The 12,351-nt window shown below is 48.5% G+C and overlaps 1 long non-coding RNA gene across 6 annotated transcripts in view; it reads right to left on the reverse strand.

The window, feature by feature from the left end:
- Positions 1 to 12,351, reverse strand: part of LOC100739840 (E3 ubiquitin-protein ligase ZNRF1) — a 112,050-nt gene that overhangs the window by 13,778 nt on the left and 85,921 nt on the right. For all 6 annotated transcript variants that reach the window (XR_002344499.2, XR_002344496.2, XR_002344498.2 and 3 more), the window contains exon 2: positions 764 to 859. This is a non-coding gene — a long non-coding RNA (E3 ubiquitin-protein ligase ZNRF1). The remainder of the gene's footprint in view (positions 1 to 763; positions 860 to 12,351) is intronic.

Raw genomic sequence — 12,351 nt, forward strand, 5'->3', positions numbered from 1 at the left:
TAACTTCCGGAGCACCGACTGTGTGCCAGGCTGCTGTGTGTAATACCTCACTTTATTCTGACAAAAATCCTATAAGCAAGGTATGGAGATCCCCAATTTTAGGGAGGAGGAAACCCAGGCTCTGCTAACTGAGTACCAGTCTAAGATCACACAGCCAGAAAGTGCGAGACAGGCTCTGAACCCAGAATAGCTGGACTCCCAGCCGTCCCCGTGGCAACCAGGCAGGTGCTGGCACTCATGTCGTCCACAGAGGTGCTGTGGAGGGGATGTGGGTTTCACACGCTTACTGCTGCACTTACTGCTCAGCTCCGAGGCAGCAAGCAGCAAAGCCTCGGTGCAGTGATGAGGTGGCAGGTGAGCGTTTTTAACCCCTACAGGGTGTCCACATGTTGCACTTGCTCTGCACTCTGCAGACCACGGCAGACGCCCCTTCCCCACAGAGAGCTGGCGCTCCCTTTGAGCCCCCGGCCGTCAGCCGTGTGACCAAGGCCTGTCTCCCGACCAGAGGTGTGAGGAACGGAGCAGGCAGAAGAAAAGACCCGGCAGCCTGGGCCACCTAGACTTCCCGCCCCACCCCTGTGCCTTCCTCCCTGTCCCACCCCGACTTCTCCCCACCCCAGCACAGCAAGGCTCCCAAATAGCAGCTTGCTCACCACCGTGTAGGCACTCCTGCCGAAGGTGGGGTGGCAATGCTGGGCAGAGCCACTCGAGGGTGGGAAGACCCTGGCTCAGAGCGCCCCCCCGCCACTGGCCAAGCCCTTACCATTGTAGGAGAGGCGAGGTTTGCTCAGACACATTATAAAGTGCATTTCCATCTCATCGGAAGCCACAGACTTGGAGCAAATGGGGCACTTGAAACCTGAAAAAGAGGAAACAGAATGAAATGTTTTTTCCAAACCAAGCATATCGATAATGAATGTGGGAACTCTTAAATGACTATGGCTGCATGGATGTGGGGTCAGAGTCAACGTGGGGAATTACAATCAAGACAAACTCTACAGGAGTTCTTGCTGTAGCTCAGCAGTAATGAACTCAGCTAGTATCCATGAGAACGCTGGTTTAATCCCTGGCCCAGCTCAGTGGGTTAAGGATCCAGCATTGCTGTGAGCTGTGATGTAGGCTGCAGATGAAGCTTGGATCCTGCGTTGCCAGCGTCTGTCACAGGCCAGCAGCTGCAGCTCCAATTCAACCCCTAGCCTGGGAACTTCCATATGCCATGGGTGGAGCCCTAAAAAGACAAAGACAAAGACAAAAAAAAAAAAAAAAAGAAGATACACCCTACAACTGACTGTTCCTTCATTAAGGCAGGCAAAACTTTGTTTTTTATTGCAGCCTCCATCTCCCAATTTCTTACTGGGGTTCACCTCGCTGTGCCCCTAGCTGAAGTTTATCAGAAGCCACGGACAGCTGATTGTTTTCTTTTCAACCCCTTCTCGAGGGGATCCAGTGGGCTGAGGGATAGGCAGGCATCGACTGAATAACCTGTCTTTGACTACTGAAGAGTTTAACACCCTCTGCCTCACAGTCCTCAGCCCATGCGGCCAGAGCCCCTGCGAAGGAATCCCTCTAGTCATGGGCAACCACGTGCCTCGCCCGGCACCTTTCCTTCCTGCAGCTCCGCAGCTGTCCGTGGAGTGGAGTGGCGGGTGGCCCTCCAGAGCACTCCCAAATGCCACACATGCCTTGCCACATGCCACCAGGAGTAACAGCTGTTTCATAATGACAGGCCACAGACCCTGCAGTCCTGCTCCTGAGGAGGTCACGGTTTACACCCAAGGACGTTCACAGGACGGTACAGTAGTGAAGATGTGGGTGGAGACTCTTCTGAGTAGAACTCCTCTAAACAAACCTAGTTCTTTGATCTATTTTACTTATTTATTTGTTTGTTTGTTTAGCTTTTTAGGGCCACACCTGCGGCACAGGGAAGTTTCCAGGCTAGGAGTCAAATCAGAGCTGCAGCTGCCAGTCTACACCACAGTCACAGCAACGCAGGATCCGGGCTGAATCTTGTGACCTATACCACAGCTCATGGCAATGCCAGATCCTTAACCCACTAAGTGGGGACAGGAATCGAACCCTCGTCCTCATGGATAACAGATCCGTTGCCGCTGAGCAACAGTGGGAATTCCCTTTGATCTATTTTTAAAATAATTTTTATTTTTTTAAATTTTATTTTATTTTTGGCCTTTTTGCCTTTTCTATGGCCGCTCCCGAGGCATATGGAGATTCCCAGGCTAGGGGTTGAATCGGAGCTGTAGCCACCGGCCTAAGCCAGAGCCACAGCAACGAGAGATGCAAGCCTCGTCTGCGACCTACACCACAGCTCATGGCAACGCTGGGTCCTTAACCCACTGAGCAAGGCCAGGAATCAAACCCACACCTCATGGTTCCTAGTCGGATTCGTTAACCACTGCGCCACGACGGGATCTCCTAAAATAATTTTAAAAAACCCTACTTTTATGAATACAGAAACACTATTTCCAATTTCCCCATTTTGCTTTTATTAAAAATTATTTTCAAATGGATTGTTTCTTTTCCATTCTGCTAAAAAGATCCAACACCACTGAAAAGTTATTCATTTCTCCACATCAAATTTTACACATCACAGCTTCTCCCTTTTGTGACCATAACCCCTGCTTCCTCAGCCTGGAATTCCTAGGTCAAATACAGCCCATCTAAATACTGCTGTCAGGGTTTGACTCTTCAGCTAATTTTCCGTCAGAACATCCTACGCGCAGTTTCCCCGGGTGCTGGTCACATCCACCAGCAACATCTACTGAGGCGTAAACGAGGTGAGGGGTCATGAGGCCAGAGTTCACGTTTGCCTTCAGCTGCTCCAGGAGAAGAGGCGGCCACACCTTCGCCAGCGTCCTTCCCAAAGGGCCCCGCTCACTCTGGTTGGAAAGCCCTCAACTGCGACAGCTGGTGATGCCGAGAGAGGAAGCATGGCAGCCCCCTCGTTCCCATGCAGGGCACAAGCACTCCGCAGGAAGTCTTCTCCAACCCTCGTCTCTTCGGGGGGGCAATGCTCTGAGCTACAGAACTAGACGGAAAATCCAGGGTCTGGCTCACTTGGGGCAAAGTGAATGGACCTCATACTCCGTGGCACAGTCCCCATCCCCCCAACTCCTTCCTCAAAGATCTCTAGCACCTCGGTGTCCGAACTTAAAAAGTCTTGGAAGTACACCAACCCAAGGATCCTGGCCAACCTTTGGGAAAGGCTGCATTTTCTGATCTCTGGGTGGTTATGAGTTCACTAAGGACAAAACCAGAAGATGGAAAAGAAGCATGCCTGGAGAGGGTCCACCCCCAGTTTCCTAGCCAGGTGAGTAATGAACTTGAATCTGGGGGAATGAGGATACTCTTCACAGCTAACCCAAGTCCCTCTGTACCCCGGAATCTGCCCTCGTGCCTGTGCCCCGCGAACGAACCAATACTTAGATGAAGTGACACTCCACGGAACGACCAGCCACGGGGAGACTGCCTCATTCTCCTCAGAGATGTGTTCATCTTTTATTCTGACTCAAAAGACCAAGGTTTTCACAGCACTTTAAGCGACTACCGCGTGCTTCCACTGTGAACCTGCTAAGACAGCACCGTGTCTGCAGTGACCCTGATGCAGTCACTGGAAGGTGTTAAAGTGACTTCTTACCAAAGAAAAGCCCTTCACCTAGTACATGACTCACTTTTCTATTAACTTAGAGCAGAGTCATGGTTATTATTACGACAGCATCATTCAAGCCCCCTGCATCCCAACGTGATTGCTTAAGTACAAGAGAGGCGTCGAGTTATAGCAACAGTGCTGGGAAGGAGGACGCCCCACAAGAAGGTCTACAGACATTTATGTCCTAGGAAAAAACAAACTGACCCAGGTCTAGACTGGTCCCCCTTTGTACAGATAAAGAAAGAGACCCCAGTGAGGCCATCAAACAGCTAGGAGGCAGAGCTGAGACTGGCATCAGATTTCTCAGCTTCCAACCTAAAGTCCTTTCTATGAGGGAAGAAAGAATTGACTACAAGTATGACGTGATTTTATAATAAGAGCTATATATTCGGTCTTTGTCCCATTTCTGGCACAGAGCTCCTAAAACCACTGAAGCTCTCTAACATAATAAGACCAAAAATAGTTAGGAAGTTCCCTTGTGGTGCAGCAGGTTAAGGACTTGGCGCAGTTCATAATGGCCTGGGAACTTCCATATGCTGTGGGTGTAGCCAATAAAACAAAACAAAAATATTTTTGGTCTTTTGTCATCACTTCCTGAAACAGCTCCAGAGCCAAAGGCAAGAGTGAAAGAAGTGCCTTGTTATTCATAACCAGCCCCTTTCCACCACATCAGAATTTATGTTAATGAGGTGGCTTCTGGAAAGCCCCTAGGTGTCCCAAGGATGGGGGCTGATTGTCAAGGGAACCAATTATGTGACCAGAGAACTGGACCTTTCAGCCCCACCCTCCACCTGGAGGCTGGATCAGGCGCCAGTGGTCAGCAATTTAATCAATCAGCCTAGGTAATGAAGTCCTTGGAGCCCCCGAAAGGACAGGCTTGGTGGACACAGGAAAACCTGAGGAGAGTGGTGTATCTGGGGACACGGTGGCCCGGAGCCCCTCCCCACGCCTTGCTCTATGCATCTCTCCCCTCTGACTGTTCCTGAGAGATATCCTTTTATAATCAATCATTCACGTAATGAGCAGAATGTTCCTCTGAGTTCTGGGAATCACTCTAGCAAATTAAAAAATGTGAGAAGGGGGCTATGGGAACCTCCAATTAACAGCCAGTTGGGCAGAAGCAGAGGTGACAAACGGGCTTGTGACTGGCTTCTGAAGGGGGGGCAGTCCTGTGGGACTGAGTCCTTCGCCTGTCAGATTTGATACTGTTCCCGGGTGGATACTATCAGAATTAAGTTAACTGCTGGTGCTGTTGGAAGACACACCTTGAAAGAGGGTTTTAAGAGGTGGGCTGGGAAATATGTCTTGGAGGAAGTGCCAGAATAGTAGGGAGAGACCTACCTTCTAACAGAAGCAGGGTCTGTACCACCTGCATCACCTACTTCTGCATGCGTGTGTGAGTAAGGCTCAAAAAAAAAAAAAAAAAAAAAAACTCACGATCTGGTATGTGTGTGGCTCAAAAAAATAACTCGAGGTCTGTCATGTGAGCGGGAAAGCCCAAGATGACCTGGGTTTTCCAGCTTCAGGACCTTGGCAAGTTATCTGCTCTCCTGGCCCCAGTTCCTCATCTGAAAAAAAGAGACATTTACCTTCCTCTTGAGGACCAAATGCGATAAGAAACCTGAATGCATATGCTAAAAAGAAGCCAGCGAATGTTTGATAGTACCATCCTCCTCAAGCCTGGCTGTGCTTAACAAGGAGGAGGGAGGGAACAGGGCTGGAGAAGGGGTTTAGGGCGTGGGGTGGGACAGAAGCGATGGATCAGCAGGGCACCTTGGCCCCCATCCTGGCTGGTACCACCTCCATTTCCTCGAAACCTTGGGGCACTGTGAATGGCACTTCCTGTACAGCGGACATGGAACAACAGTACCTGGCTCACCTCTAGGCACCTGCTTCTGCACATGGTGAAAAGTAACAGCTCACATTTACATTGCTATGGGCAGCTGCTGGGCTTTAGATGTCTTCCCACGAACCAAAACATGAGGTGGGCACTGACTATGCTGAGTTGAGTCTATGCTGCAGAAGAGGACACCCGGGGAGAGGTCACCTGCCCCAGGGAACAGCCAGAGCTCCAGAGCTGACCCACCACAGCCAGGAAGTCTGACCACCCTGGGAGCATCCTGTTCCCCAAGCTGTGGGACAGGCTGACTAGCAGGAGGCAGCAAATGGGAAAGGACATAAAATGCTACAGATACAAGGAGGTACCAGTCACCTCAAACCTTCCACAGTGTCTGAGCAATTTCTCCTGAAGCAGCCACGGTCCTGGATAAGCCCATAAACTCTGATATCTGATCATTTCTTCCTGGGAATTCTGTTAGTAAGGCGGGACAGCGTTCTGCCTCCCACTGGCACTGAGCCTGCCGCACTGGTTGTAGGTCGATGAGTTTGCAAGTTACCTTCGCAAGTTTTCAAGTGGAAAATAAAGGGCAAAAAGTAAAAGGGATGGAAAAATAAGGAGAGCCACACGGAAAAAACTAGCGTCCCCACCTTCTGAGCCCAAAGGTCATCCAATGATCGAGATGGATGCTACCAGCCAGATCTTTGCTTGTAATTATCTGGTCAATTATTCAGCACCAACAGGCCTACAGAATGGTGTCTACTGTGATCTTCATGAGCTCTTTGAAGGTTTAAAAAATCTAGGAAGAATTTTGATACTCTTTTGGGAAAAAGTCCCAACGGAATTAAAACCACCCCTGCAAAGATCAAACAGTGGTCCACGAATTCATCCAACTGACATGCTCTTTGTCAGATTTCATGAGATGTCCGTTGGCATTCAGGAAATACAGATAAGAGATGCTTTCTTTTTCTCTGTGAGGAAGCAAGCTACAGGTTGAGTCTTTGGGACACTCCCCAACTGTGCTAAGACCAGACCGCCCATCCTGCCTGGGAGCCAGGTGAGCAGGTGGCACGTGCACCCAGCTGCCTGTCTTGCTCCTGTCTCATCGCCTTTCAGAGGGAGCCCTGCCCGGGTTGTATCTTTAACATTTGACAGAGGGAAGGAAGGCATCGGCTAGCTCAGGCCTGCAAGCCAAGTCCGACACTGGTTCCCCCAAGCCCTTGTCGGCCCCCGTGAGGCTGTGAGAGAGGCGGGGAAGCTACCTGGTTCCTAGTCCTTTTCCACCAGCCTCTCAAAATGAGGGAGGAACAGAGGACAGAGCACCAAGGGGAATGTGACCCATGCTGGGTGGGCTCTCCCAAGCATGTGCTACTGCAGACTTCCCCGACCCCCAATCCAGGAGAGGGAGGTCCTAACGGAGACCTCGCGTCCCTTCCTCCTCTCACCATCTGACCGGTCCAGGGTTATGTGGCCAGAAGGGCCTACACGCACCCCCTGACCCATGGCCTTGACCTTGCTACCGCCAGGCCAAAGGGAAGTGGTGGCAGGGTAATAAGCAGGTGAGCCAGCAGAGACCCAGGAATACACACGTGGTCCTGGGCATCAAGCATCTGCCTGGGTTGGATTAATGAGGCCCCTCGGACTTGATCCAGATTCTCCCATTGGACAGAGCAGCCGAGAAAAGGACGGGGCCACGGGCTCAGGTTATAGCTCTCTCAGTTCTCCACAGCATTTATCGTGCAATTCAAATTAAAGATTTTCTCTTTCCAAAACTGCGACCTTCTCCTTTAAGACCTGGTTTCTTGGGCAGGACGTGTGCTCTGCACGTTGCCCCAGTTCCCTCCTGGACCCTCCCTCCTATGCTGATGCCCTATTTTAGCCCTGCCCCAGTTCTGCCTGTCTCTGGGATCACCTAAAGGGAGAGGAGTCAAAAGAAGCAAGCAGGGTAAAGGAAGGCCCGCCACACACGCAGCCCTCGGTCCCTGAGCGGTGCTGATGGACCCCCTCAAAGTGAGGGGCTCGGGGAGTCCCACCCCACACTCCATCCCTGCCGTCCAGCTCCTGGTTTCCAGCCCAGATTTTTCCCTCTCACATGCTTGTGGAGCTTAATGTCTGTTAAAGGAGACTCGACTACATGACTTTTTTTTTTTTTGCTTTTCAGGGCAGCACCTGCGGCATATGGAGGTTCCCGGGGTAGGGGTCAAATCGGAGCTGTAGCTGCCAGCCTACGCCACAGCCACAGCCATAGCAATGCAGGATCCAAGCCAATCTGCGACCTACACCACAGGTCAGGGCAACGCCAGATCCTTAACGGAGTGAGGGAGGCCAGCGATCAAACCTGCGTCCTCCTGGATGCTAGGCAGAGTCGTCAACCGCCGAGTCATGACGGGAACTCCCTTCTTTCCATTTCTACACTGAAGAAATGTGCCCTCAGGAGCAGAGGCTGTAAGTATCATGATCTTCTCTCTCTCTCCCTCCCTCCACCAAAGAAATAACTGGAAACCAACGCACAATTTATCAGCTGCTGGAGAACACTCTGGAAAGGCCCACCAGTTCTGACTGTGGCTTCTTTTAATGCCTCTTCTGGACACAGCCTCTAGATTCTTTTCTAGAGGCCTATTGCCCCGGGAGCCAATAAAATTCTCACAAACAGACATTAGGAGAGAGCCACACTGATACTTAAAACCAAATTAACATACAACTTAAGGTTTGTCTGTGTGTGCACCTAACGTAATCTGTTGTGTTGGTTAACTTCATGTGTCAGCTTGACTGGGTGTGCAGATATCTGGTTAAAAAGTATTTCTCAGTGCGTCTGTCCAGATGTCTCTGCGTGAGATTAACATTTAATTGGTAGACCGAGTAAAGCGGCTTGCCCTCCCCGGGTGGCTGGGTATCAGCCAGTCCATGGAAGACCTGAAGACAAGAAAAAGGTGGTGGAAGGAAGACAGGGAGCTCACTGGCCGTCTGATCAAGGGTCTTCTCCTACCCTTGGACTGGGATTGTACACCACTGGTTTCCTCCTGCTCCTCAGGCCTTTAGACTAGAACCAAAGCTGGTGTGCTCTCCTGGATCTTTAGCTTGCACGACGCTGATCACAGGACTTCTCAGCTACTATAAGTGCACAGGCCAATTCCGCACAATAAACGTATTAATATATATATACATGTGTATGTATGTACATACATATATATACAGACAAACACACACATATCCTACTGGTTCTGCTTCTCTGGAAAACTTTAATATATTTATATTTATTAAAATGCCATATATTAAAAAGTTAAAAGACTGACAATGACAAATGTTGGTGAAAATGTGGAGCAACTGGAACTCGGATATTGCTGGACAGAATGTAAAAAGACACAGTCCCTTTGAGAAAAGGTCTGGTAGTTTGTTGTAAGACAAAACATACATGGACCCTAACCCAAGCAATTCCTCATTTCAATATTTACCTAAAAGAAACTAAAACATATGTCTACAAATAGGTTTTTTTTTTTTTTTTTTTTTTGGTCTTTTTTTGCCTTTTCTAGGGCTACTCCCTTGGCATATGGAGGTTCCCAGGCTAGGGGTCTAATCGGAGCTGTAGCCGCCCGCCTACACCACAGCCACAGCAGCACAGGATCTGAGCCGCGTCTGCGATGTACACCACAGCTCATCCTTAACCCACTGAGCAAGGCCAGGGACCGAACCCGCAACCTCATGGTTCCTGGTCGGATTCGCCAACCACTGCGCCACGACGGGAACTCCTACAAATAGATATTTTATCAGAATGTTCATCACAGCTTTATTCTTTTTTTTTTTTTTTTTTTTTGTCTTTTGTTGTTGTTGTTGTTGCTATTTCTTGGGCCGCTCCCAGGGCATATGGAGGTTCCCAGGCTAGGGGTTGAATCGGAGCTGTAGCCACCAGCCCACGCCAGAGCCACAGCAACGCAGGATCCGAGCCGCGTCTGCAACCTACACCACAGCTCACGGCAACGCCGGATCGTTAACCCACTGAGCAAGGGCAGGGACCGAACCCGCAACCTCGTGGTTCCTAGTCGGATTCGTTAACCACTGCGCCACGACGGGAACTCCACAGCTTTATTCTTAACAAGCAAAACCCAGAAACAATCCAACTGATCATCAACAGAATGGACAAATAAACTATAGTATAATCACGGAATGCAACAGAATACTACCTAGCAATAAAAAGCACTGAACTCTCGATATATGCAACAGGGATGAATATTAAAAACATGCTGAGTGGAGTTCCCATCGTGACCCAGCAGGTTAAGAATCTGACACAATCTCCATGAGGATGCAGGTTTGATCCCCTGGCTTTACTCAGTGGCTTAAGAATCTGGCAGAGCCACAAGCCAGGTCACAGATGTGGCTCGGATCCTGTGTTGCCGTGGCTGTGGCATAAGCCAGAGCTGCAGCCCCAATCTGACCCCTGGCCTGGAACTTCTATATGCCACAAGTGTGGCTGTAAAAAGAAGAAGGAAAAAACAAACAAACAAACAAAAACATGCTGAGTGAAGGACCCAAAAGAGCATACACATTTGGAACTGTATGAAGTTCTAGAACAGGGAAAACTAATCCATGGTGGAAAAAAAATCACAACGATGGCTGTCTCGAGCGGGGAGCAGTGGGGCAGAGACTGACTGAAAAGGGGGTGATGAAAATGTTCTGTGTCATGAGGGTCCGAGTTACACACATGCCTGCATTTGCCAGCATTCAGTGAATATACACCTAAGATTTGAGATTTCATGTATGTTTCACCTCAACCAGGAAAACAGTTAATGAGAGACGGGCTGAAGCAGTTAGAGGGGAGGTCCTAATGCCCTCAGGAGAACGAGCTGCATCAGAAAGGAAGATGCTTACTGAGTCCAACTTCTTTCAACTTTTCTGTCTACTTGAAATTTTCATAATGTAACAGTGGGGAAAGTGTAGGCAGTGACTGTACACGAACTTAGCTACAGAGGTCAGGGAAGGTCCCTCTGAGGTGGTGACCTCCGTGTGTCAGAAGGACACCACAGGCCAAGTGTCACTGGGCACAGGAAGTATTCGGGGAGCAGGTGATGGGAGACGCGCTCTCTGACTCCCTGTCTGTGCTCAAATACCTTCGTCTCATTCGGACAGGCGAGTGGCTACCTGAGTACAGGATCACACCCACACCCACCCCAGCCTTACCAAGGTATAACTGATAAATAAGATCTAACATACTGAAAGCACACCATGGTGTCGGACATACACATACACTGTGAAAGGACATTTCCATCACCTCACTTACTTACTTTTGGGGGCGGGGGGGAGAATGCTTAAGATCCTCGCACACTACCGATTATGTAATACAGGATTTTACTATGTCGGGCCTCATGTTCAGGTCTTTAACCCTTCTGAGTTGATTTTTGCATATGGTGGAAGATAGGAGTCCGGTGTCATTCCTCGGCATGTGGATATCCAGTGTTCCTAACACTATTTATTGAAGACTATTGTGTTTTCTTGGGCCTCTGTCAAAAATTGACAAAATATGCATGAGTTTGTTTCTGCGTTGTAACCAACTTATTCTATTCAGAATGAACTCAATTCTGCTCCACTGGTCTATATATCTACTTTTAAGCCAATATCACATGGTTTTGATGGTGATAACTCTGTAACATAGTTTGAAATCAGGAACTGTGATGCCTCCAGCTTTCTGCATCTTTCTCTAGATTACTTCAGCTATTCAAGATCTTCGGTGGTTCCATATGAATTTTAGGACTGTTATTTCTATTTCTCTGGAAAATGCCACTGGAATTTTGAGAGGGATTGTATGTAATTTGTAGATCACTTCGGGTAGTATGGAAATTTTAACAATATTAATTCTTCCAATTCATGAACACAGATTATCTTTACATTTGTGTCTTCTCTGTTTTCTTTCTTCAATGTCTTAAAGTTTTCAGTGTACCTTTCACCCCCTTGGTTAAATTTATTCCCAGGTATTTTCTTTTTTGCTTTTTAGGGCTACATCTGCAGCATATGGAATTTCCCAGGCTAGGGGCTGAATGAGAGCTGAAGCTGCTGACCTACACCACAGCCACAGCAACGCTGGATCCGCAACCCACTAAGTGAGGCCAGGGATCGAACCTGAATCCTCATGGGTTCTAGTCAGGTTCATAAGCCACTGAGCCACAATGGGAACTCCCTGTTTTCAATTAATTCCTCTTCCAGATATTTCGCTGACTTTACTAAACTTGTTTATTAGTTATAACAATTTTTGGAGAAGTCTAAGGTATTCTATATAATATCATGTCACTTGATAATTTATTTACTTTTTCTTCTCTGATTTCTGGTGTGTTTTCTTTCTTTTCTTGCCTAATTGCACTGGTTAGGACTTCCAGTACTATGTTAGACAAAAGTTTGCCTGAGCATAGGATTCCTGAGTTGCCTTTCTTTTTCCCCTCAGTCATGTGTAGATAAAATTCTACCATCTTCTAGCTTCTTGGTACTGCAAATAGAAAATCTGATTGAAAACAATCAGTGTGGTTGGTTTTTCCTTTGTAAAAATATGTTCCTTTGGCCTGAAAAGTTCAGACAATTTTTTTTCTTTTTTTTCTTTTTACAACCACGCCTGCAGTATATAGAAGTTCCCAGGCCAGGGGTCAAATCGGAGCTGCAGCAGGCAGCCTACGTGACAGCCATGGCAACACCAGAGCCACATCTGCGACCTATGCCACAGCTCACAGCAACACCAAATCCTTAACACACTGAGCGAAGCCAGGGATCCACCTGCATCCTCAGAGAGACAGTATTGGGTTCTTATTTTTTTTTCTTTTTTTTTTTGTCTTTTCTAGGGCCGCACTCGGGGCATATGGAGATTCCCAGGCTA

Source organism: Sus scrofa, chromosome 6 (assembly GCF_054392235.1).
Source record: "Sus scrofa isolate SSC_HxYL_T2T_F1_AM1 chromosome 6, Sscrofa_HxYL_maternal_Yorkshire_Landrace_v2.0, whole genome shotgun sequence".
NCBI lineage: Eukaryota > Metazoa > Chordata > Mammalia > Artiodactyla > Suidae > Sus > Sus scrofa.